Below are 22998 nucleotides of genomic sequence, written 5' to 3'. Positions count from 1 at the left end.
GACAGCCCCTTTGGTAGCTTTTGCAAAGTTCACTTTGATGGAGTGTGTTGAGAGCTTTGTTTAACACAGTATATAGCCTGCATTAGGGTACAATTCTCAGAGCATCTAGCAGAATTGAGACTCTAAGTCTGACTCACCTTTATTTGGGCTTCACAGTTCCTCAGACATCTTGCAGTGAGATCAGAGCTTTGGCACTTAGCTTTCAGATGTTTTCTCTGTTTAACCTTATAGGTTGTTACAGTACACATTTGGCATCTGTGGTAGAAATGTGATTTTTCCCACTGCGATTTTCCCATGCACCCCACCTTTTCCTCTCCCAATAAAATGGCTTAACCATACAGTCTTGCTTTGGTTTTCCTCCTGAGGAACTTGTGGAGTGGGCTCCCTTCTTGCACAGCTGACAGCTGGGCTCGTACTTCACTTGGCCTTAGGGCTGCCTGAGGTGTTTCTGCAGCAGCAGCTCGTTGGCCTGATTTGCGATTCCCTGTTTGGCCACAAAGGGCTGGCAGCAGGCTTCTGTCTGGTTGGTTGATTTGTGTGTTACAGCTGACTTCTTGTTCCCAGTCAGATGGGAAATTGTGCTGCCTGTCCACTGCTGGACAGTGCTGTCAAATGGTGCTTTAGACAGTTGCTGCTCCTCACCACGGAAGCAGAGGGGTGATAGATAAAACTGTGGATGTATCTGATCTGATTTTGAGTTTTCTGAAGGACCTTTATCATTGCCTTGGTGATATCAATGCCCTAAATGCACCTAGAAGTGGTGCTCTGAGACCCCACCTTCTGTGGGTGGGCTTCCCACGTGCTGTGGGGCTCACACAGCCGTATCAGCCCTTTTGTCCAGTGCCACTGGCAGGAGAGCAGCTAGGCTGTAACATCCAGGAAACACTCTCCTCTGCCTCAGGCGCCTGAGAGAAGCCTGCTCTTCCTTCATTTATTTTTGCGGGATTCTCAAGGCTGGATGCAACTCAGTCTCTGTGAGTACTGCGAGTGCTTAAATTATTCTGGGCCATGCCTGTACCTGCTTCTGGCTCTGCACAGAGATTATGAGAGTTAACTGCCACTTAAAAATCACTTCGAGAAGCAAAAGCTTTCTCTACTTTGTCACTGTTAGTTTCAATTAATTTCTGAACATCTGTGAGATAACCTTGAGAGAGGATTAGAGGAATATAAAGATTCTTGACTAACTGTTCTTAGGTGAAATAAAAACTAAATTTTCTCTGAGAAGCATCTTCATGAGTTGCTTTTCTTACTCTTAAACAACGGCCTTCATTGTCAGTGAGAAGCTAGTTTCTCAAACTATCTTTATATTTCAACAATTATTATTATAACTGCATTGTATCAGTGATGCACGTTTTGAGGTAGGGAGTTATACAATAAGGCAGCAGCTCAGTAAATGGAATAGAAAAGAGCACAAAAGTTGAAATTTTAAAACATTAGAGAGAGAAATGCTCATAATTCAATGTTGGTTTTGCTTTAGAGGAGCTAAAATCTCAGTGCTGTTGAGTAATAATGTACAAAACAAAGCCTTAATTTACATTCCAAATTCGCTATCTGATTATGCATGGGGGAGTGGATTTGAATCCATATGTTCCTTGGTATCACACGTCTGACTTTTATTAATGATTAGGACAAGGAACTGGAAATGATATTGTTCAAATCCTCCGAGCACACTAGGTGCCACAAGTATATGGGAGAATAAAAAGCTCAGGATTTGTTTGAAAGATCTTTTCAAACAGAAGGTGGAGTTTGAAAAGAATAAAAATTCATTAACATTACGAATTCCAAGCACAGTGCTTAGCATGGGGAGAGCTGGCTGTGGAGAGTTTGTACAGAAATAGAGTACAGTTTCCAGGAACACTGTAAAAAGAAAAATGCTATTGGGGCATGTGGTTGAGATTCTTAGCCTGGGTGGGAGATGAGTGAGTTGTTCTGCTTAATTAGGGCTTGTCCTAGAGGATCAGGTACCAAATCCTAGAGCATTTGGGTACCAAAATCCAAGCAAGCTGTGCACCAGTTGAGAACTGTGTAGAGAGAGGAAAAGAGTTGTTGAAAGTGTGAAAACATGACCTGTGACAAAGATTAATCAAATTGATCTTCTTCAGCTCGAAGAAGAGAGGATTTAGAGGATCCATCCTTTGCACATAATTACAGACTGTTGCAGTGTGGAAGGGAATGGCTTGTTCTGCCTGGCTACTCTTGGTAAAGCAACAATGAACAGGCTTAAATTGAAGGAAATTAGAGGGTGCTTTCTTGGACTTTTAACAGGTAAATACTCAGACATGTTAGCAAGGATTGGAAAGACTGAAATCTGTCAGGCTCTGAAACCATTAAGAATAGGGTGCAGAAATACATGTCAAGAATACTATGTATGGCTAGTCATGCCCCAGGGCACAGAAGAGGAATCCTTCCCAAGCTCACGGTTTGGCCATGAGCTCTGGGGATCTTTTTAACCGTCTGTGCAACTTCCATGTGTTAGGCAATGGTGGTGAAGAGGAGCATGAGGAGACTGGGTGATGCTGCATGTACGTGGCAGAATTTATCAGCTGTTGATAGCAAATGATCTTCCTGTAGTCACACATACACCTTATTTCCCACCTCCCCCCCTCCCCAGTCTGCTGCTTTCTCCACCTCCTTGCATTTGGCAGTTTGATCTCCTTACAAATGAAGAATCTACAATTGCTGAGTTGCTTGTGATGTCAGCAACCATGCATCTCAAATGGCCTTTCTCATTCATCTCATAAATCGAAATGAAATGAAGTCAGTGAGTTATTAAAAACTTATTTGAGAAGTAAAATCTAACCAGGCTGTGGTGGAGTTCGCATCCTGCTGCTCTGTGCTGGTGTGTGCTTGCAAGTCTGCTTCAGGCATGAAGGCTGTGTGTTCCCAGAGAGCTGAAGCTCCCTTAAATCAAGTGTAATGGCTACTGCTGGTTTTCAATTTTTATGACTTCCAAAAATGCTGGCTATTTCCTCTGTACCTACCTAATTATTTGGCAAGCTGCATTTACTCTTTTGTTACGTGAGTACCTTTTGAAAGGTTCTTTCTGGCAGTAAGATAAACTCAACATGACTATTTCCTGGAATAAATGAATCTGTTAGGCTGTGCTTTCCATTTAATTGATAAAGTGTCTGGTTCTTCAGGCTTTTGCTATTAGAGATTTTCTTTTGTTACCTTTTTATATGAACTGAACAATATTTCTAATTTTTCAGTAAAAACTCTGACCTCTTTAAAGTCTCTGTAAGAACTGTCAATCAGATTTTATATTGAGAATTTATAGGAGGCTATAAAATGCATAAAAATCATTGTTGGATGAGCTGTTCACTGAAATACTTGAATGAGTTGCTAATGTTTTGCTCTTTTGATCTACTTTATGTGGTAAAGAAGAAAATATTTTTCATATTTTGATAGCTACCCGCATTCTAAATTCATAAAAATACAAAGAAACAGGATTTTAAAAGCAGAGCCACAGGAATATGGGCTTCAGAGCTTAGTGGGAGGGATATGGGAAATTCAGGCTGCCTTTCACTCTGCAGTTGGCCCAAAGGTAAGGAGTATTTCTGCATTGCTTATGTGGAGTACACTACATCACATTGGCTTGTTTTTTAATCCTAAATTGGTTTGGACCAGGAGTCCTCCATAATTAAATATAAATGGTTTGGAGTAGGTGAGCAGGTCAGCTATCCAGGGATAGGAATAAGCTGATGATTAAAAGATTCACTTTGTCTTTCTTCTGCAGGTCAGTGGTAAAGTTGCTCAAAGTTCTTGATGCCAAAACCACCCTCAGTTGCCCTGAAGTAAAACCTTAATCTTTAAAGACCTGATGAAATCACGTCAGAAGGTGAGTTGAATCTCCTCATGTGAGGACACCTTCCATGTTCACTCTCATGCTTTTGACTTACCTTGTCTAGTTGTGTTTCCTTAGACTTGTGTGAAGTTCATTCATTCTCCTGGCAATGCCATGGCTCTAAGCAGTACATGAGATGTCCTTCTCTCCCAGTGCTCTGTAGAATGCTTTCAGGTTTTCTTTTATGGTTCCTCCTGGAGACTGACTAACATCCCCCTTTTTGGTACTCAGAGAAGCTCATTTAAAATCTGTTTCTTAAGAAGGTGAGGCTTTTACAAAGGAAATGGTTCAGGAAGAGTGTGAGACTCTAGCTTGAGAACCAAGCTAGCTGACTTTATAAATGAGTCTTTCACTCCAGGCACAATTTGAATTTTCTACTCATTTTTAGAGTGAAATTTTGTTTAAATTTCTTCTGAAGTTGTGTAACGTGCAGAAAATTGCTTTCTCTGTCTACCAATCTGCTGTTATCAGAGCTGGACAAAGTGGATAGAGTGAAGTATTGTGAAAGACTATTCTTCCAGATACTCTTAGAACAGAAGTGAAAGGCTCTGAAATCATGAATGTGAAACTGTCAAGAAGCCTCTACTCAAACATTACAAACTGAGGCAATTGAGTAATTTCAAATAAGCACCTGGACTTGTCAGCAGTCCTTTTTCTGGGTACATTTTTTTTTGAGATGGGACATTGAACTGATTTCCAGTTTCCCCCAGAAGATTTAGAACAAGTCTGATTATACCTTCTTTAAGCATTCAAAAAACCCAAATGACCATTACCTCCTGCCCCGGCTAGAATCACAAATTTGTTGACTTTGCACATTTTTCTGGGAAAAAAATTGTGATCTTCTCAGTGGGTTTGTACTGCCAGTTATGCTTTCAGGCTAATCACTGTATTTTCTCCAAGTATTTTCCATTTGATGTTGAAACTCAGTATTATGCACACAAATCTGAGGAAGAAAGTATTACTAGTAAGATGATTTTCTATGCTGAAACACAGTTTCCCCTCTAGTTAACTATAGTTTTAGCCCACACACATTTTTCTAGCCACAGTAATGAAACAGAAATACCTATGGTTCAATAACAGTACAAATGTGACTGACACTACTGAAAGAATTATGATAAATGTAGCAATTTTCTAACGGTATTAGAATGTCCTACTTGATAATTAATCAACAAGAGCTAAAATAAGGCATTTCTGTAGCTTTTATCATCATGGAAAACATACTGTCTCTTATAACTGCTATTCTAATCTGTACTCTTATTCCTTACTCATTGTTTTGTTGATTCATTATTTAAAAAACCCAGCTAAATCAATTGCAGCCATCCCTAAAAATAGATGGCTTAAGTGCCAGTGGTATTTACAGGACGCTCTCAGTATCTTGTTTCTCCATTTTTCTCTTTCTAAAACAGATATTTCAAATTTTTTTTACATTCCGAGTGTACTGAGAATCCAAACTAAGTCATGACATGGTACAGTTGAAGTTCCTCCCCCGCCCCTCACTGATTTTAGATTTTAAATACTGTTCTAGAACAAAAATATCTAAAGGATTTGGGTTGGTACTTATTTCAGGAGAAGCTCATTTCATGAAAGAAGGAATAGACACCTTCTTTTCTTGACAATAAATTCATCTACAGACTGAAGTATATGTCTCTCGTGCCTGTTCACTGGCTAAAAAATGAAATTGCCACCTTTGCGAATTATTGGTCAAGTTTATTTTATTTAAGGGAAAGACTAAAGAACTGTTTCATGATGGAAAAAAGCTTGTAAACCTTAGATTTTAGTTGAATGAATGTGATTGAATCAGTCAAAAACCTGTGGAAGATGGCTGATCACTGGCCAAATTGTTTGAAATTTGCTTTTCTTCCTTGTTAGACTGAAAAAGTGGCAAAACCTGTTATGGGCATTTCTTTTCATTACCTTGTAGAAGGCAGCAACAGGAGGCTCTTTGGAGGGTTATTCTTGTTCCTCTGGCAAAGCAATCAGGAATGGGGCTAAAAGGGGAGTATCACTGTCTGATTAAAAATATGTAAAAGACGGCCAGGTCTCTGAAGAAGCTAAAATTTAAGCAAAAGCCTCATTAAAGTCAGCAAAAGAAACTTACATATTTTTATTCTTCTCCTGTCTTCTGCATTCGTATTCCCCTGAAATAGCAAAAGCTTGAAAATTAAAAAACTCTCTGAGCATAACTTTCTGATCAGGTCATATAAATTACTGTGAAAGCTAGAGAAGCACAGCTGCTAATAAATGAGCTAATCATTCATTTAAGACCCCTCTAACCTATACAGAGATTTAATATCACATCTTGAAGCACGGGATGAAGAACAGTGAGTGTTAACACCTTCTAGAGTATATTTTTATTGGTCACAGCTGTGCTCTTTGCATCACAGTTTTGGAGTCAAGCTCTGAAGACTCCAGCACTTCTTTTTATTTGTTTGTTTCAAGACTACAAGGCTTTTATGCTGGTGGTGTTACTTAGAAACACTACACTATTTTTAAAAGGGCAATTTCTGTTGTATTTGTGTATTTATGTATTTTTAGAAAAAAAGGTGTGCCTCATAGAGTAGCAAACACATTTTAAATTGCTTTTTAAGCATTTTGGCTTATTTTCAATTCCTTCTCAGGCTTTTTGAATGGAATTATTTATTATTCTTGACAGTTGCATCTGTGGGACTATATAGATATTACTGAGAACACGGCTTGAGGAAAATGAGCAAAGCTGTCCCATTGAGATAAAGCTTCACAAATCAATTGGGTTTTTGCTGTCAGCAGTGCTAGAGAGGGAAAGCCCCACTTGAGCACGCTTGCTTGGCAACTCTGAAAACTGTTACCTGGAAATGGTGTGATGATGATTGCTGATTTGCACAGTGCTACTGCCTGAAGAATTAAATAACAAGGGACTGGAGGGGAGAGGGGGCTGAAAGCTGTGCCTTTTCTCCTTGAGAGTATTCATGTCACAAATTGTTATGAACAGGTCCCTGCTAGTGAGGTTTTTATTTAGATTTAATATTAAGCAAAACACCTGTGCATAATCCCCAAGAGCCACTTTAGCAATAATTAGATTTGCAATTGCTGCCCGGCAGTGCAAAGACAAATGTACCAATAAATAAATTCGGCCAGCCAGAGCCAGTGAAAACACTGATTTAGCCCAGCAGATGAAAAGAGAAGAATTTCACCCAAGCCTTTAATTTCCAAAGTTGCCCAGGAACAGGAGTTGAGCCTGTTTGGTTGACTCTGGCCAGAGGCTGGTGTGATGTGCGTGGTGTTGTCTTTGCTGAAGCCAAGCAACTCATGGGCATCGTGTGTTGTTATGGTTCTCATCCATCGGCCTGTGGAAAGGGATGCTGCTTTCGAGGCCTGGGAACTGGTTATGTTTTACAAACAGGATGTTCTTTTAAAAAGAGTAGAGGTTGAGTTTTTTTATGTAGATTCCAAAGGCAGAGAAGTTTCAGAAATCGTAGGTGTGTGAATATTTAATGTTTTATTGCTATAAAGAAAAATAAAGATGATCAGCAGTAAAGAAACATCATTTGCATTCTTAAAAGTAATGATATGAGGAAATTCATCCTAGCAAAAACCAGAAGTAAGCACTTTCAAGTTAAATGTAATGTAAATTTGAACAATTGCTTTTCTGTTAGTTTCCCTGAGAATTCAGTGGAATTCCTAGTTTATATGCAAGCAGGATATGCATGGGTTGTTTACATGGAGTATGGATGGAGGTCTGTTTTAAAGTATGGAAAGCTTAAAAATCTATAAACCATTTTTTAGAATGCAAGACATCTCTGAGATGTCTTCTTAGAAGTAGAGACCGTGTACTATGGATGTAAATTGAGGGAGCAGAGGGTGTGTGTTACACACTGCATGTGTTCATGGCTGAAGGTGAACCCGAGGTAACTGAATTACCTCAGCCCCCAGTAAAGGAAAAGAAGATAATCTGGGTGACCTTGTAGCTGCTGAAGTCTGGGAGTGAGTGTGCACAAAGCCTGTGCTCATTTAGAAGCAAGAGCAAGGAAGGAAATTTAAAGAAGACGTTGCCAGGGAATCGTGTAAGTAGCCCCCTGTACAGGGCACACCTGTGCCTGCCCAGGAAAAGGCAGGTTCTGAGCGTGACAAGGAAAATAGAAAATGCTACCTTGAGGGACTTGTGCGTGCTTGTGATGCTCCTGAGGAACTCTGCAGAACAGTCATAAAGTAGTGTTGGTTTAATTAGTAAATATTAAATGCTATGGTAGTATTATTTCAATGGGAATTGGAACATAACCTGCACTTTTTAAACAACATATCACCTGACCATGCAATAAATATGTGTTGAGCTCCATGGCTGGTATTTTAACATGTGTATATGTAAAGCTGCCCTCTTGTTTTGAGAACAGTAGCACTGGTTTCAATAGTGTCTATGCTCCTGTTTTACTTGCAAATTCCAATGGTTTCTGAGAAAATTGGAAACAACAAACTGCTAAAAAACGCAGATGCAAGCTAAAACTGGAATTCATTATTTGAATTAAGCTCTTATGTTCAGCGTTTTCAAATTGTGATTACATGAGGTAATTGGAGTTGCTTCCCTTGCTTTCCATTTAGTCACTGTGGGTCTCTATTAAGATAAATTCTTGTGGTGGCTCTCCTGTCATGGCCAGGAATACTTCATTCCTCAGCCGTGAGTGGTACAGAATCCATTTTCCTGCCTTCCTCTGACACACTGGGGCTGAACTTAGCTGGAGGTGAGGCACAAGACTCCAGGGGGACAGACCTTTGAGGTGGTACAAAGGGTTCTTTTTCTGGTGTTTCCCTGACATTTTTGCCTCCATGTATATGCTTTGAGCATCATCTTTGAGATGAGCTGGAAGTGAATTTTCCCCACAGGGATCTGTCAGATTTCCACCTTTCTCTGAAGCCTGGGAAGTTGCTCTCCTGCTGGAACTGTCAGGGCTTATGTCACTCAATCACTTCTCTGCTACTATTGCCACCTCAGGAGTAATTGTCTTGTCCCTGTCTGGGAAACAGGAGCCTCCTGATAGCCGCAGCACTTCAGATTAAATTCTCTGGGCTTTGTGTAGGTGAGTCCGAGGGAAACTAGAGGGGAGTTGATTTTTTTCCCTTGGATTTTGTGAGAGGATACGACTAGAAAAGTGGAACAGGAAAAAAAATGAAAAGAACACCGTCTTTTTCCAAAGGCAGTTTATGCCCTTATCTTTCTCCAGGGACACTTCTCCATAGCCTGGAGCCCACCTATGGAGCCTCCAGCCCCCTGTGGTCTCTGCAGAGGGTGGTGCTGCTGCTGCACTGCCTGGGAGCCGTCCCTCCCACGATGTGGTGGCTGAGCACTCAAAGCCAATTGCCTTGGATAATCCCAGTGAAGGGCTCAGTCCACACCTCGGCTGGAGCTGCCGCAGTTTTGAGGAGCCGGCGCTGTGCTGCTCACACGATGGCGCCCCATGAGGTGACAGAAACGCCACTGGCTAATGAGTGCGAGCTGTACAATGCAGGCGGCCACTTGTGGAGGAAAGCAATTAAGAATCGGTAAGCTTTTCTGAAGCTGCATTTCATGGTGGATCTAATTATTTTTAGTGGCTGGTAATTCTTTTGTATATCTTGATAATTCTGTACCTCTCCTTTATGGGAACATGAATAACTGCAGTTGAATTTTAAGAAGAACCAAGGGAGTAGGTGGGTTGTATTGAACGCCCATCAGCAAGATGTAATTCTAAGCTGTAAGAATAATGGCCTCCAAGAGCAGAGCTAACATTCCCTCGTAAAGAACTTTTAAATGAAATAAAATTCTTAACTAATCTTTCAATTTAAGGAACAAGTGATTTCCCGCCCCCACCCCCCCTTTAATTTAATGGAAACTTTGATTTTTTTGCGACAGAGATGAATGACTCAGAGTAACTCTTTCTTTCCCATTTCCTTTACTTTTGGTCCTTTTCTCTGCATCCAAAGGAGAGCAATGGAGCTAGTGAAGGGTCTGAAGAGCAGCTGAAGAAACTGGGGGTGTTTAATCTGGAGAAGAGGAGGCTTGGGGGTACCTAATCGTTGTCCACAACTGCCTGAAAGGAGCTTGTAGCCAGGTGGGGGTCGGTCCCTTCTCCCAGGTAACAAGTGACACAGGACAAGAGGAAATGGCCTCAAGTTGCATGTGGGGAGGTTCAGGTTGGATATTAGAAGAAATTTCTTCACCCACAGGGTTGTCAAGCCCTGGCACAGGCTGTTCAGGGAAGTGATGGAGTCACCACCCCTGGAGGTATTTAAAAGATGTGTGGATGTGCCATGTAGGGACATGGTTTAGTGGTAGCCTGGGTTAGGGATTGGACTTGATCTTATGCGTCCTTTCTGGGGATAAAAATGCTGTTCAAGACCTTGAAACTAATTGCAAAGCAGTATCTGACCAGCTGGAAATCTTGGACTGTCTCCAGTATTTTTTTTTCTGTGATTGCTGTCGAGACAAAGCAGGGGTGTTGTTATGATCTGCAGCATGTGTTGAAACGTGTTGAAGTCCTCCTGTGTTTTTTGGAAACTTGTAGCTGGAAGTAAACGTACTGGTGAACCCCTGCCTTACTAATTAGATAAGATGACCTCTAAGTCATGTCTATAAAAGCCCCTGTGGTGCTTATTAAAAAACATGTCCAAGAGAAGGTGAGGTGTGGGTATTGCAGGCTCTCTGAGCTGGAAAGGGAGTGTCCTCCCCAGGCAGCATTACTGTCTGGATCCTGGTGCTGCTATGAAGTCCCTAAGCCAAGGAAGCGTTTAGTTGTACCAAATAGGGCGAAGCAAATGTTGATGCATTTCTATCTAAGAACTGAGAGTGCAGAATGTTTTCATAGTTTATTGCCACTCAACTTCTCTAAATCCTTCCTGAAAGAAAATGACACCTGCCCTTGCACATGAAGAAGCTGTTGAATGCCAACATAATCTCCTAGTGTGCCTCTTGGAGAGGGGTCACTCCTTTTTATAGGTTGGTTTGAGTTGTGGGTGACAGCACAAAGTTACCATCAAAGCTGCTGCTGCCACCAGAGGGTTGTTTTGATACAGACTTTTGTAGAAGTGCTCAGTAACAAGAAAATTTTAAAAAAAAATTTCCAGCAATTTAAGTATTTCCTAATGCTTTATAGATGATTGACTTCAAATACGCAGAGGTGGCTATAAATGTAAAGCAGGATAACCTTATTACTGGTTTGGTTTTGGCTTTTTTTTTAAAGAAAAAGAGATGCTAGGTTGTCATGGCAATATATGCTTTTAACAAATCAGAAATGATTATGCCTTCTTATGACTGAAATTTCAAGAAATATCTCATGAAGAGTCTGTCAGCAGCTACAAATCTCAGGCAGAAATAAAAGCAGTGATTCTTCAACTCAGCAGTGGGGAGATGGTACCTAGTTCAAAATTAATGGAGCCCAGTGTTCAAATAAAAGCCTCTTTCAGGGAAAAGGAGCCTTTCCTGAAAGCAGTGAGCTTATGGAAGTGAGCATCACTGCAGGAGTCAGCAGTTCCCCAGTTTGTCACAGCTCTGTGACAGCAAACAGTACTTACTCTGCTGTCCTTCACCCTGTGTTCACTGACCTAGAGCATTAGAATATGAGCAGTGCCCTCTTCATGGACAGGATCAGAAATAAATGTTGTCACAAGTATGGGTGGTCACATTTCCATTTGGGAACAGTTCTCACCCACTGGTGTGCCAGAGGGCAGGTGTCTGAGCTCAGCAACCTTTCTGTACCATCGCAGCCACTGGGTGAGTTAGATCACTGTGATCTCACCAACAGCTTTAGGAGGGCTTTATAACCTGCCACTGCGTAGACTTAAATGAGGAAATGAATCAGAGAGGGAATCACTTCAAGAGAAGCCCTTCTTCTGAGAAGTGAGCCTGACTTTGTAAAAAAGTCCTGGGACATTTCAGGTCTAGGAAAAACCCTGTTTGTCAATGCAAGTATTAGCACATTGTAAGAGAGGTGTTTCCCTGAGGGAGAAGTATGAAAAATAAACTACTTAAGTCCAGCCTAATAGTTCAAAACTTATTTGACTCAGTAAACTAGAAGAAAACTGGAAGCTTTGATTACAGTTTTGCAAACATAATGCTGTAAGGGTTATTCTTGCTCCTCTGTGACTGATTGTGTTGACAAGTGAAAATATGTGGAGTTAATGCTTCCAAAATGGATGGTAATGGTAAGCATGGTACTGTTCTCTCTCCCTGCTCTGTTCTCAGACTTCAACTCTCTTGGTGGTGCTAATTCGTCTCACTGTCTCCAAAGCACTGAGGATACCTTATTTTCTACGTGCCTTTCTCTCTGCCTGACAATGTGTGTTTATATCAATTTTTATATGCAGACTCTTCATGTTCCACTCAGGTTCCAGCATGGGAGGACACTGTTCTCAGAGGGAATGCAGCAAAGTTATTTAAGCAGCTCAAAAACAGGGACTGCCTTTCACTGGGCTGAGAGATTAAAGATTTAAATGTGGTCAGTCATTTCCCCTTGTCTCTTTTCTGTTGCCAAACATAACCAGTTTTAAGGGGAAGAAGTTTAGATAAGGTCCACCTGTAAAAACATGAGGGCACTGTGGAAAAGACACCTTCCAGTGAAGAACAGGATAGTAATTAGAAGTGGTTCCAGCAGCTAGCTGCCATTGGAATCATACAAATAAGTGCTGTTTCCTGGGGAAATAATTTCAGCTGAAAACAAACCTAGGAATGCTTGCAGAAATCACTCTTACTGACTTTTTGTTGTTGTTGTTAGCTGTTTTCAAAAGTTTGAAAAGTTAGAGAAGGAAGGAATATTGCCTCAAGGATTTTACTCTTACTGTGATTCTCAGGATTGGTGACATCTCCTGGGCCAGGCTTATGTGAAGTCTGTAAGACATTGCCAAACACCTGCTGTTTTCATTAAGTTTCTGCTGGTGGCAAAGTGAGAATGATTATCTCTTGAAATGAATGCTCTGTAGATACCTTCTCTATAATTTATTCTGAGCTGCCTTTTCTTAGTAAAAAATAATAATTTGAAGTTTGGGAGGAAAGTTATCATGGAAGTAAAAAGGTTTCATGACCAAAACCAAGTTTTCCCAGTTTCCTGGCAGAAATAGCATCTGCATGTATACAAATGTTGAGGTTAGAAGCAGTTGGCAAATTCAAATTCTTGGCTGTTTTTCTCATTTCCCGGTGTGACTGAAGCATTGCTGATTGTAATTGGAAGACTCCTGGCATTCCTGTTGAATTTATTGCTAACCACAGGTGTTCAAAAAGCCTGATCCTTCGGTTTTGTAAAAGTCCTCATTGTTTGGACCTAGCAGTGGTCATGCATATACTGGTCACCTCCAGTTGTATCACTGGATGTGTATAGGAAGATGGTATCTGTTGTCCACATGAACCAAAGAAACTTACCTGACTCTTTCAAAACTTATTTTCCAAAAATATACTGCTGCTACCTTCACAGTCCTGCAGGATGTCCTTGCCAGCTTCCAAAGCCAGTTTAAGATCTTGGTCCCAACCTTTAAAAAAATTATTTCATAATTTCATAAGGTAATGGCATCAGCCACATATTCCTGAAAAATTTTAAATCCTCATTTAAATCTCTGTGCTTTGGCTGCTGTCTCAGTGGTAGGGTTGAAATCTATGAATCCACAAGACAACTGCGCAGCAGGGCGCAGGAGGCAAAATCAAGAGCTCGTTAGGCCAGGTTTGCCACCAAAGCAATTGCTTCCTCAGTTGCATCCTGAAAGTTGAAAACAAAGTTACTTTGAATTGCATGTCAACAATTGTTGCCAAATCTTTCTGAGACATGAAATGGAAATGCTGTGGGTTATTTTTAAGCCGGAGCGCCTCTCAATGCTTCTTGTCTCTCCAAATCCCCCAATTAAAGGATGGTAACTTAGAGTTTTGAAAGCATTGGAAACTTGTGCATGCATTTGTTCCTGATGTTTTTACTGGAAAAGGTCTTGAAAGATAAGCCAGTGCTGCAATAGTTACATGGCACTTGAAAGTAGGGTACCTGGAACACACCCACTTGAGTTGTATCTTGTAGTTTCACTGCAAATTCCATTCAAAACTGGATTCCAAGTGCTAATTTTTTTTCATTTAAAAAATTCACCATAAACCTATAAAATAAATTGGATGACATTTCCAGCTCTGGTTAGAAAATATTGTTAAAATCAATTAGGACTATCACTGTGTCAACTAGAGCCGTATGTAAAAACCTGAAGAGAGAATGCAATCAGTCTTGTATTAGAAATTAGCCATGAACTGTAAGAGAAAGAAAGCATGTACTGAAGTTTTCAGTCTTGGGAAGAATATTTATTGTTAGATAGCTGTAGCTGTCAAACTATTTACTGAAAATATGCCAGCCATAAGTACAGATTGTGTACCATGGGCAATGGTACCAGATCCTAATCATTATTCTGGGATAACAAACGTGATAACTGAAATAACTTTGCTAATTTAGGGAAAGGCTGCTACCACAGCTCCTTGAAACAAACCATATTCTTTGAGCTGCAATTTTTGGCATGTAGAAATCAGTGAAAAGACCCAGTTAAGTAATCGAGGTTGACCAAATGAAATCCCATTTTGGCACACAGTTACATGGGTTTGCTGAAAGGAAACTGGAGAATTATTTTCCAAGGGCAGGCATTGTGTACAAGGTTAACACACACACACACAAAAAAGCTGATTTGGTCCTCCTACCAATTATTTAAAATTTTTTTTTTTAATCAGAGTAATGCATAAACTTGAGTCAAAGTTAATAAGTATCCATTTGTTTGCTATAATGAAAACTTTATTGCCCCAGAACTCAGTTTCATTAGTAAATGATGGTGCTTGTGTTTACCCCATGATAGACTTCAAAACGGAGAGATATTTACTGTGGTCCTGATGTGCCAATCTAAGTAGTTTAATAAGGGCTAGCAGATGCATGGTGGGAAGGAATTTCCTTTACCCAGCTGTACAACATGGGCCTATTTTCAAAGGTGTATTACCTTGTTTCACAACAGAGAGAAGAACCCAATGGCTCTTACTGCAACTTTGAATTCAGGCTCAGCCAAAAGAAGCATTCATTGAAAATGTTTTAAGCATAGTAAATCTAATACCTGGAAAAGGCATGTCTGGAATGGATCTACCTAAAATAAAAAAGTATAAAGTAATTCCCACATGCCAGCTAACTAGAGCAAGTTTTTGACGCTACTACGCTCAGCCTGTGACAACATTAAGGAATCTCTTTGTTCAGGGGTATTTGTCTTGTCTGTCATCACAGTATTACAGTTTTAATTACTTTGCAGTGTTTCTTAGGAGCTCATTCACATTTCAGGTATCCTTTCTGGTGGTGCCACTGTGCCAGCCCTCACATGGGGCAGCCCCTGTGACAGGGAAGGCTCAGCCTGGCTGCCATGGGCTACCTGTGAGAGGTCTGAGACAGGGCAGTGAAATAATAATAATAGCTACTTATTTATACCAGATTCCCAAAGGACTGTGGTACTGGAAAAGGTTAGGGCTTTCTCTTCTCATTCCCAGAGGGTTGAGAGCTGCATGGTGGTCAGAAGAAAGCAAAATTTTTGGGATTTAAGTGACAGGAACAGAGGACAAAAAGGGATACCAGGCCAACCTAGCACTTGCTGTCTGACATGCTTTTTATTTATGCTGTATACCTCAGCTCAATGAGTCATGCCTTTAAATAAGAACCGAACAGAACTGACAAATGACACATGTGAGGTTCCCTCCAGAGCTATTTTTTCCAATAAATAGTCAACAAAACAGTGTGTGAGAGAGAAGCTGACAGCTCTTTCCAAGCACACCAAGAATACTTAAGAAGATGAGCAGCTACTTTTAGCTGGGAAAAACTGATGTGGCTCAGGAGCAGGTGAAACCCTTTCTCCTGAAACATTTCTTAGGCATCTGGTTGCCTGTAGTGTTTCAGGCTTTTAGCTTGTGTCTATAACAATATTTTCAGTGAACCATATTAAAATGGGAAAGAGTTCCAGTCTAGGGCTCTGTGACATCTTGAGAGATGGCAAGAAAAAATGTGTTCTAAGTTTTCTGCAGTGCTCTTCTGTAGAAGCTCACGTGAGGGGACAGGGTAATCTCTGGAGTTAGCAGAGTTTTATAAAGCTAAGAAAAGATGGATCTGCCCTTCTCAAATGAAGTCTTGAAATCTGGCTGATGGTTCTCTGAAGGTCTCAAATTTTATCACATATTAAATGCCAAGTGTCTGATTGCCGTGGTACTTATTTTGCCTCTAAATTTAAAAAAAAAAATCCATAATAGCATCTTCTGGAAAATGCACTCTTTGTTTTTACATGGAAATTATAAGAAAAGGTCCTCAATGATACTTTCTGTCAAAGGCAAAAAGATAAGAATAAATAATGAGGACTGATATAAAGCAATGTGATTTAAAGCAACAGGAAGCAATCATGTTTTCATACCCAAATTTCCTTTCTTGTAGCATTCATACTTAATTGGTTTGCAAAGAGCAGCTGAGCTGCACTGAATGATAACATTTGTGGTGAGCTGATTTGTAGGGAATCCAAATCTACAGGATCAATTCATAACAGTTCACTTGGACAGCTATCAAAAAACTCCATTACCAATTCTTCAGTCAGTGACTTCCTCATCGGGTGGTTTTCATTCTTTACAATGTTGGTGCTTAATTAAAAAATTAAAAATTAAAATTAAAAAATCTTTTTCAGTTTTGCACTGAAATAGCTTGACTGTCATAACTTGAGGATGTGCAAGACAGAGAAATTGGAAAATAATACTTTTTTCCTGAACACAGGTGAAGTTCAGCTGTGTCATTTAAAATCAGTGGTAACTGAAAACACCATTTCCATGTCCGGTAACCACTTCCTGCTCCCTCTCTCCTTTATCCCATGTTTTTTCATCCCTCCATGTCCCACCAGCACAAGATGAAGCAGGTTCCTGCCATTTGTGAACGTAACTCATAAATGGGCCTTCAGGCAGAGGAGTGGGCTTCCAGACAGGAAGTCAGCTGGAGCCTGCACTAGGGAAAAGATTCCTGCAGGCATCCTGCTTTTCCTTCAGTCTTCCTCAAGCCTCAGTTTGTCTGGTTACTGTGTCTTCCTGGTCTGTTTTTCCCTAGCAGATCAGAAGTCATTTCACAGCAGTGGCCTCAGCACAGCTGTCTCCCATCACACAGCTCTTGCTCCATTTCTTGTGCCGGGGGCTCAGACTGAAGCAGCAGCTGATGTCAGGTAGGCTGGGCAGTGACACAGAAGGGACACTTCACAGTTGGACTTAGTTGTGTCTTAAAAGCTTTTCTCTTTCACATTCAATGACTCTTGTAGGTTTGGGATGATTTTTACTTTTCTGTGGATAACAACCAAGGAAGAGAAATTTCCAAAGCTTGTCAAGTGTTGTTAGCCTAGAACCTGAAGTCAGCAATGAACAAAAACCCGAGTCATCGAGATTTGGCAGCTTGCTGGAGCTGGGAATGACAAGGTATGATGTTTACTAATTACCATCTCTATTTTTTTTTGTCTGGGTCAAGTTATTATTTTTTTCCTTCATCACATTTAATATTTCAACATAATGGACTGAATAATAACCTAGAAAACAAAACACTATTTGGCTTCTCAGAATTGTGGGTTTAATATTTTACGCTGTAGCCAGCTTGAAAACAGAAAACATAACCAGGGAAATTAATTTGGTTTTGGGGTTGGTTGCTTTGTTTGTTTTAAGAAACAGCCATGCTCATTCACCAGCTTCTGTCACTCAGTGTTATTCTCTTAGTCTCCTATTCTCTCTCCCCTTTAGTCGTGCATTTTCAAGCTGAAGAGTTTTGGACATGGGAAATCTTGGTCCTGTTAATCATCCTTCTCCACACCTTTTCCAGCTTGGCTTGATTGTCTTTAAACTGAGAGTAATCAGAACTGCATCTCACATTCAACATATTGGTATTGCATAGGTTGATGCATTGGTAAGGCTTTGTAAAAATGTTGACTTTTCCTGATTCTTAAACTAAAATGATTCCACACAGATGAGTTTTCCAGCTTGCCAGGATGGGATATGGGCCATGGTGTTAGGAAAAGGAGGAATTCTTTAGACGAGAACTCTCTTCCCCATGCCAAGGTGCACGTTGTGTCTAGTAGCACACACTTTCTCTTAGGCAAGAGCTGATGGAAAGAAGAGCAAACCTATGCTATGAATTTCTCGTGATGGGGGAGTTGTAGTCTAGTGGAAAAACCACTGGTCTAATGCCCACATGCCAAGCCTGGTTTTGTTTATGGAATAACCTTTAGGAAATAATCTCTCTCTGTACCTCAGCTTTCCCCTTAACAGCATTTACTGCTCTCCATTGTCAAGCATTTGAATGTCAATTGATGACAGAGTCTGTGGGCCATGCCAGGTTGCATTCCAGAGGCATCACAAGCACTTGCCATTAACTGTTGTCCTTATTCTGTCCTTTCTAACATAAGGAAGAGTTCCTTGTTAAAACCAGTCTTTGTTCACCTATGTTACATCTGCGACTGTGGCCAATGGTTTGTTCTGGATATGGGGGAAACAGGAAAGCTCACACCTTAGGAAAACTCTTCTAGGAATTTACTGAAGAGGAGTTGTGCACTTGCCTCATCTGTGGCCCTGCTACCTGTGGCCCCCTCAAACACAAAAGCTTGTGTAAGGCGTATTTGTCTGAACAAATCAGCTGTTTTGGAAAACTCCTTGCACTACTAGGGAAACATGGATGAGGTGCTTAATGAACAAGTGGTTTAACTTTTGAGGATTTGGGAAACCTCTAACTTGTGTTCAGGCATAAGACTTTCTGATTTACTGGATTTTTTAGCCAAACGTCTTTGCCTATTTCAACTAAATAATTTGTTTACCCTGTAAAGGACTGGAACTATCCTTGGAGCCACAGTCAAGACACTCCTTGAAAAAATGCAGAGTTCTCTGCCACTGATTTCTTAATAGGCTGAATATTTCCTGAACCTTTTTTCCATATAAAATGATCTAGAAGTCCATGGTGAGCAGTGTACAATATAACAATAACTATGAAATATTAAATGGCAAAGATTTGATTCACAGTTCTATTTTTCTTGTCTCTGTTACGTTCAGGAAAAAACTCCTCTGATATATTTCCTGGTGTTCACTTTGTAAACCACTCACATTCGTACAAAACAAAGACCACAGTGGCCCTGAATACATTTCTGTAATGTGAAAAATAAATGGTGCCAAAAAATGCTTATTGATACTGACACTGTTTAAAGATCAGATTGTTCCATTGCACTTCAGTTAAGATTCCCAGGATTTTTTACACAATTAAATCCTTAATGCTTTTTCTTACTTACTTGACTTTTTTTATCCTTGGAGTAATCTGAAGAAGTTGCTACCTCTACAAATAACTCTTCTCTTATGGACAGTTTAGGTACCTATAAAAGCTTCCTGTTGTTTAATACTGCCCCAGTGCATAAAATTTTCCAAAGTTCTGGTCCTTGGTGGTTGCATCTACCTAGGAGAGGTTTTTCTTGTTTCAGCCTTAGACTGAAATTCTGTAATGGACAATGAAAATTCAACATGTCTTTTTCTAGTTGATTATGACATATGGTTATTCAATAATTGAATATTTTTAATTCTTTTGTAGCTAGATTCACTTTTAACCTGTTATTTAAAAGCAAGGTATAACCTAGTGGTGATTGAAGGGGAAGATAAACTCCTTTTGCCCACAGGGACTGCGAGAGTGAGACTCCATCTCTTCCCACTCATGTTCTCTCCCCTCAGTCTTCTCCTTGCCAATGCTTTTGCCAGCCCAGTGACTACCTTGTCAATCTGCTGTGACTGTGTGACAAATTGTACCTATTCCTACTGTTAACCTTATGTGACGTTAAGTGACACTCAATTCATGGAGATACATTAACTGAAAATAAATTACCCAGTCTGTCCCAGAAGTCATCACCATCACCCAAACCCTTAAAAGCACAAAATTCAATTGCTTCTGTATGCTGTTGATCCTGGCATTTTTAATATGCTTTCAGTTAAATGTCCAAAACCAGTTTATTTATAAGAATTACCCCCTGGAATCTGCCTGTACCTTGAAATCTGTGTGTTTGCACATACATCCCCTTCTTTAAATTTTATTTTTGGGGACAGCAGGTGGTAACAGCAATAGAAGCAGCAGAAATGCACTAGCACAAACCTCTTGCTGTGTAGCACATGACGCCACCCTGTCTAGCTGATGTTATGCAAAACATTAGAAAGGAAGAAGAATGATTTAATATTCTAATTGAAAGAAAGAAATTGCTCATTCGGAGCAAGCTGATCTAATTTAGAATAATAAGGATTATGTGAAATTAATCACATCTAACTAAACCATGGTGCAATAGCATCGTAGCAAGGTCACCACTCACAACAGTATTAATGCTTAAATGATACCTAGCTTGCAGCCAAAGAGCCTCATTCGTACTCACATGAGCCCCACATTGCCCATGGCCTGGGATTTATCCTTGAATACTGCGTGGATTGTTTGCAGTAGAGTGGCACACAGGGTATTTCATGAATGGATTTTTTTTTAATCCTTTCTGAAATACTGTGATTATCTTTTAATTAGGAAAGTGCTGCCAATCAGACCAAACATGCAGGAGGATCGAATGTTTTTGGATATAATAAAACCCTCTGGAGTTTAGAGGGATAAATTCAGCTGCTGCTCAAATCATGGCAAAGCAGCAAACTCCCAGATCAGAAAGGGTAGGAGTATCCATTTCCTGAGAGTTTCCTACATGGTGGTGCCTTTCACTGGGACTAGTACTTGTTAAGTCATCAGATTTTTTTCTGAAAATCTTCTGTAAAAGTGTGATGGTTTTAATTACCTTCTCAGAGAAAGTGCAGATTAATCACAGTAGGAAGACTCTTACATGAGAACAAGTCTGAGAGTTTAATTCTGATTTCATCAAAAAGAATAAGAAATATTTTATCTCCTGGTGGGCAGCCTTGATCTCACTCTATTTACTCTGAAAGCTCTTTTGTGGAAGGGAATTATGACACCAAGCAATACTACCAAATTTTGCTAATACTTTTATGTTGACCTTCCCTAGTTATTTCTGTTGCAGTCGATATTTCCAAGATTTCTTATTCTATTCATCAGCTTTTTCCCCAAGTAATTTCTCAGCAACACTCTCTTGCATTTGAAGTGGTTCTTTTTCCTGTATAAATCCATTGTAACTTGTAAAAGGATCTTTAAAGGGTTGCAGACACTAATCTAACATAGAAAAAAATCATTACATGGAAGTGAATGTGGCATCTTCTGTTTACCTACTACTGTTGGCATTTGGTCCAACAGGAGTTGTGATTTTTCAGTGTTTATGTAAGACAAGGGTAAAAAGGGAGTCAGTCAATTGCTTTGCTCCGGAGTGTGAATATGCAGCCTTTAAAGCTTGTAAAATGCCAGAACATACATGAACTACTTTCAGTATCTTTTCAGAAAGCAAAAGCCATTCTTGGAGATGCAGCAGCTATAAAGCGTGAAATCCACTAAAGCAAAATGTGGGTCATTGCCATGAAATTGCCAGCAGTGAACTGTCCTGAACTCTGCTACAGATCTCAAGCTCTTTTGGTGAGCTTTTCAAAAGATTAGTGGTGAATCGGTATTTTCACTTGGCCAGAAGGTAGGATTCTGATATCTTGCTTACAGGAGTTTAATGAGCTCATTTCACCTTTTAAAGTACATTTTCTAACAGGGATTTCTCTTTCAGAAATAATTTAGGGTAATTTATATCACTCAACACCTGACATATAGAACTGCAGCATTAAATTCTTTAGAAAAGAACCTTCCCCAAGGTGTATTTGCTATGTGACAATGAGAGACTGAAATTTTATCACAGGCCAAAACAGCTTAAATCTCTACTTGACAGCATTAAATTAATGATTATTAATAGAAACATTTAAAATTATTGAGAACATTACAGTATGATAATCTTCATATCACAGTATTTTAATAATAATACACCAAATCACAACAGTAACTTAGATTTAAAATGCGAGTAACAGTTCTCATAAGCGCTTTTTCCAAAATGGTGCAGCTTCCCTTTTCAATCCCTCTAACACCATATTCTGCATGTCCCTATGGAGGCTTAGATCCAAAGATTCTCTCAATTTTAAGGTGACATTTAGAACTGAATCAGTTGTTTTGTGATAAGTAGGTCTTTACTTGAGAACCAAAAGAGGCAGGTCACTGTGGTACAGACATTTAACACCATATTTTGCAAATGACAAAGCTGGGTACTAGCGTCAATAGAAAGGAAGGAAATGAGAATTGGACAAGCAGAAAATGATATTACTGTTATATTTTATTTCTTGAATGAAAATGTGGAAATGACTGTGTCTGCTCTTAGATGGGGAATGAATTCTGGTGCAAGATAAATAGAATGCTAACAGCTAAAAGCTGTGCCAGGTAATTGGCCTTTTACAATTAGATAAGGCGTTGTGTGACAGTCAACCAAAGTCTTCGAAATTACTACAAAAATGGTTACTTAAAGTGACAGAACAAGCAAGAGATATTCAGACTTTCTAATATATTTGGAGCTGAATGATTTTAGCTGAAAGAAGGTGCTTGCTCTTGCAAACCTTTCTCTGTAGGTGCAAATGAGACTTATAGGAGATTTAGAGCTGATTTTTGGGTACAAGTCATGTGGAAAGCATTGAAAGAAATGAAAATGACATGAGGACTACAAGGAGTGAGGATATTTGCATCACAGTGCTGTTTCCACTGTCTCCTGATGCTCTGGGAACAGAAATAGATCTGCGGCTGGCCTGGGAGAACACTGCTTGTTGTGGGATTTGTGACTATTCCTAACAAATGGGACTGGGCCAGGGTTTAGACTTGATATTAAATCAGAAGATGAGGAAATTTAATTTCATATCTAGGCAAACTGTGGCAGTTGGTAACTGGTGGCAAAAAATAGCTGGTTTTCTGTGTATGTGGATAAAAGAGAATAGCAACTGGAATTGTCAATGGAAATGGAAATGGAAAAGCTTTAGTGAATTGAGGATGGATGAACTGCTGCTCAGCACAAGCACAAGGAAGGAATTTAAAATCCTGAACAATATATGGCTTAGTATTTTGGCATGTATATCAAATGCTACTTGCACATCATCACTGTTTAATTTTTTAAATTAAATCCACTCCTCAAAATAACCCCAGATCCCCACAAGTTAGCTATTATGTACAGCATATGTAACGTTTTTG

At 39.8% G+C, this 22998-nt stretch overlaps 1 long non-coding RNA gene across 1 annotated transcript in view; it reads left to right on the top strand.

The window, feature by feature from the left end:
• Positions 1 to 22998, top strand: part of LOC109145599 — a 31636-nt gene that overhangs the window by 2901 nt on the left and 5737 nt on the right. The window contains exons 2-7 of the long non-coding RNA XR_005601868.1: positions 3737 to 3838; positions 9037 to 9355; positions 9776 to 9903; positions 16906 to 17014; positions 17108 to 17261; positions 17577 to 17739. This is a non-coding gene — a long non-coding RNA (uncharacterized LOC109145599). The remainder of the gene's footprint in view (positions 1 to 3736; positions 3839 to 9036; positions 9356 to 9775; positions 9904 to 16905; positions 17015 to 17107; positions 17262 to 17576; positions 17740 to 22998) is intronic.

This window comes from Corvus cornix, chromosome 4 (genome assembly GCF_000738735.6).
Source record: "Corvus cornix cornix isolate S_Up_H32 chromosome 4, ASM73873v5, whole genome shotgun sequence".
In the NCBI taxonomy this organism is placed as follows: domain Eukaryota; kingdom Metazoa; phylum Chordata; class Aves; order Passeriformes; family Corvidae; genus Corvus; species Corvus cornix.
The sequence above is the reverse complement of the archived record's forward strand: the minus strand, read 5'-3'. Positions and strand labels throughout refer to the sequence as shown.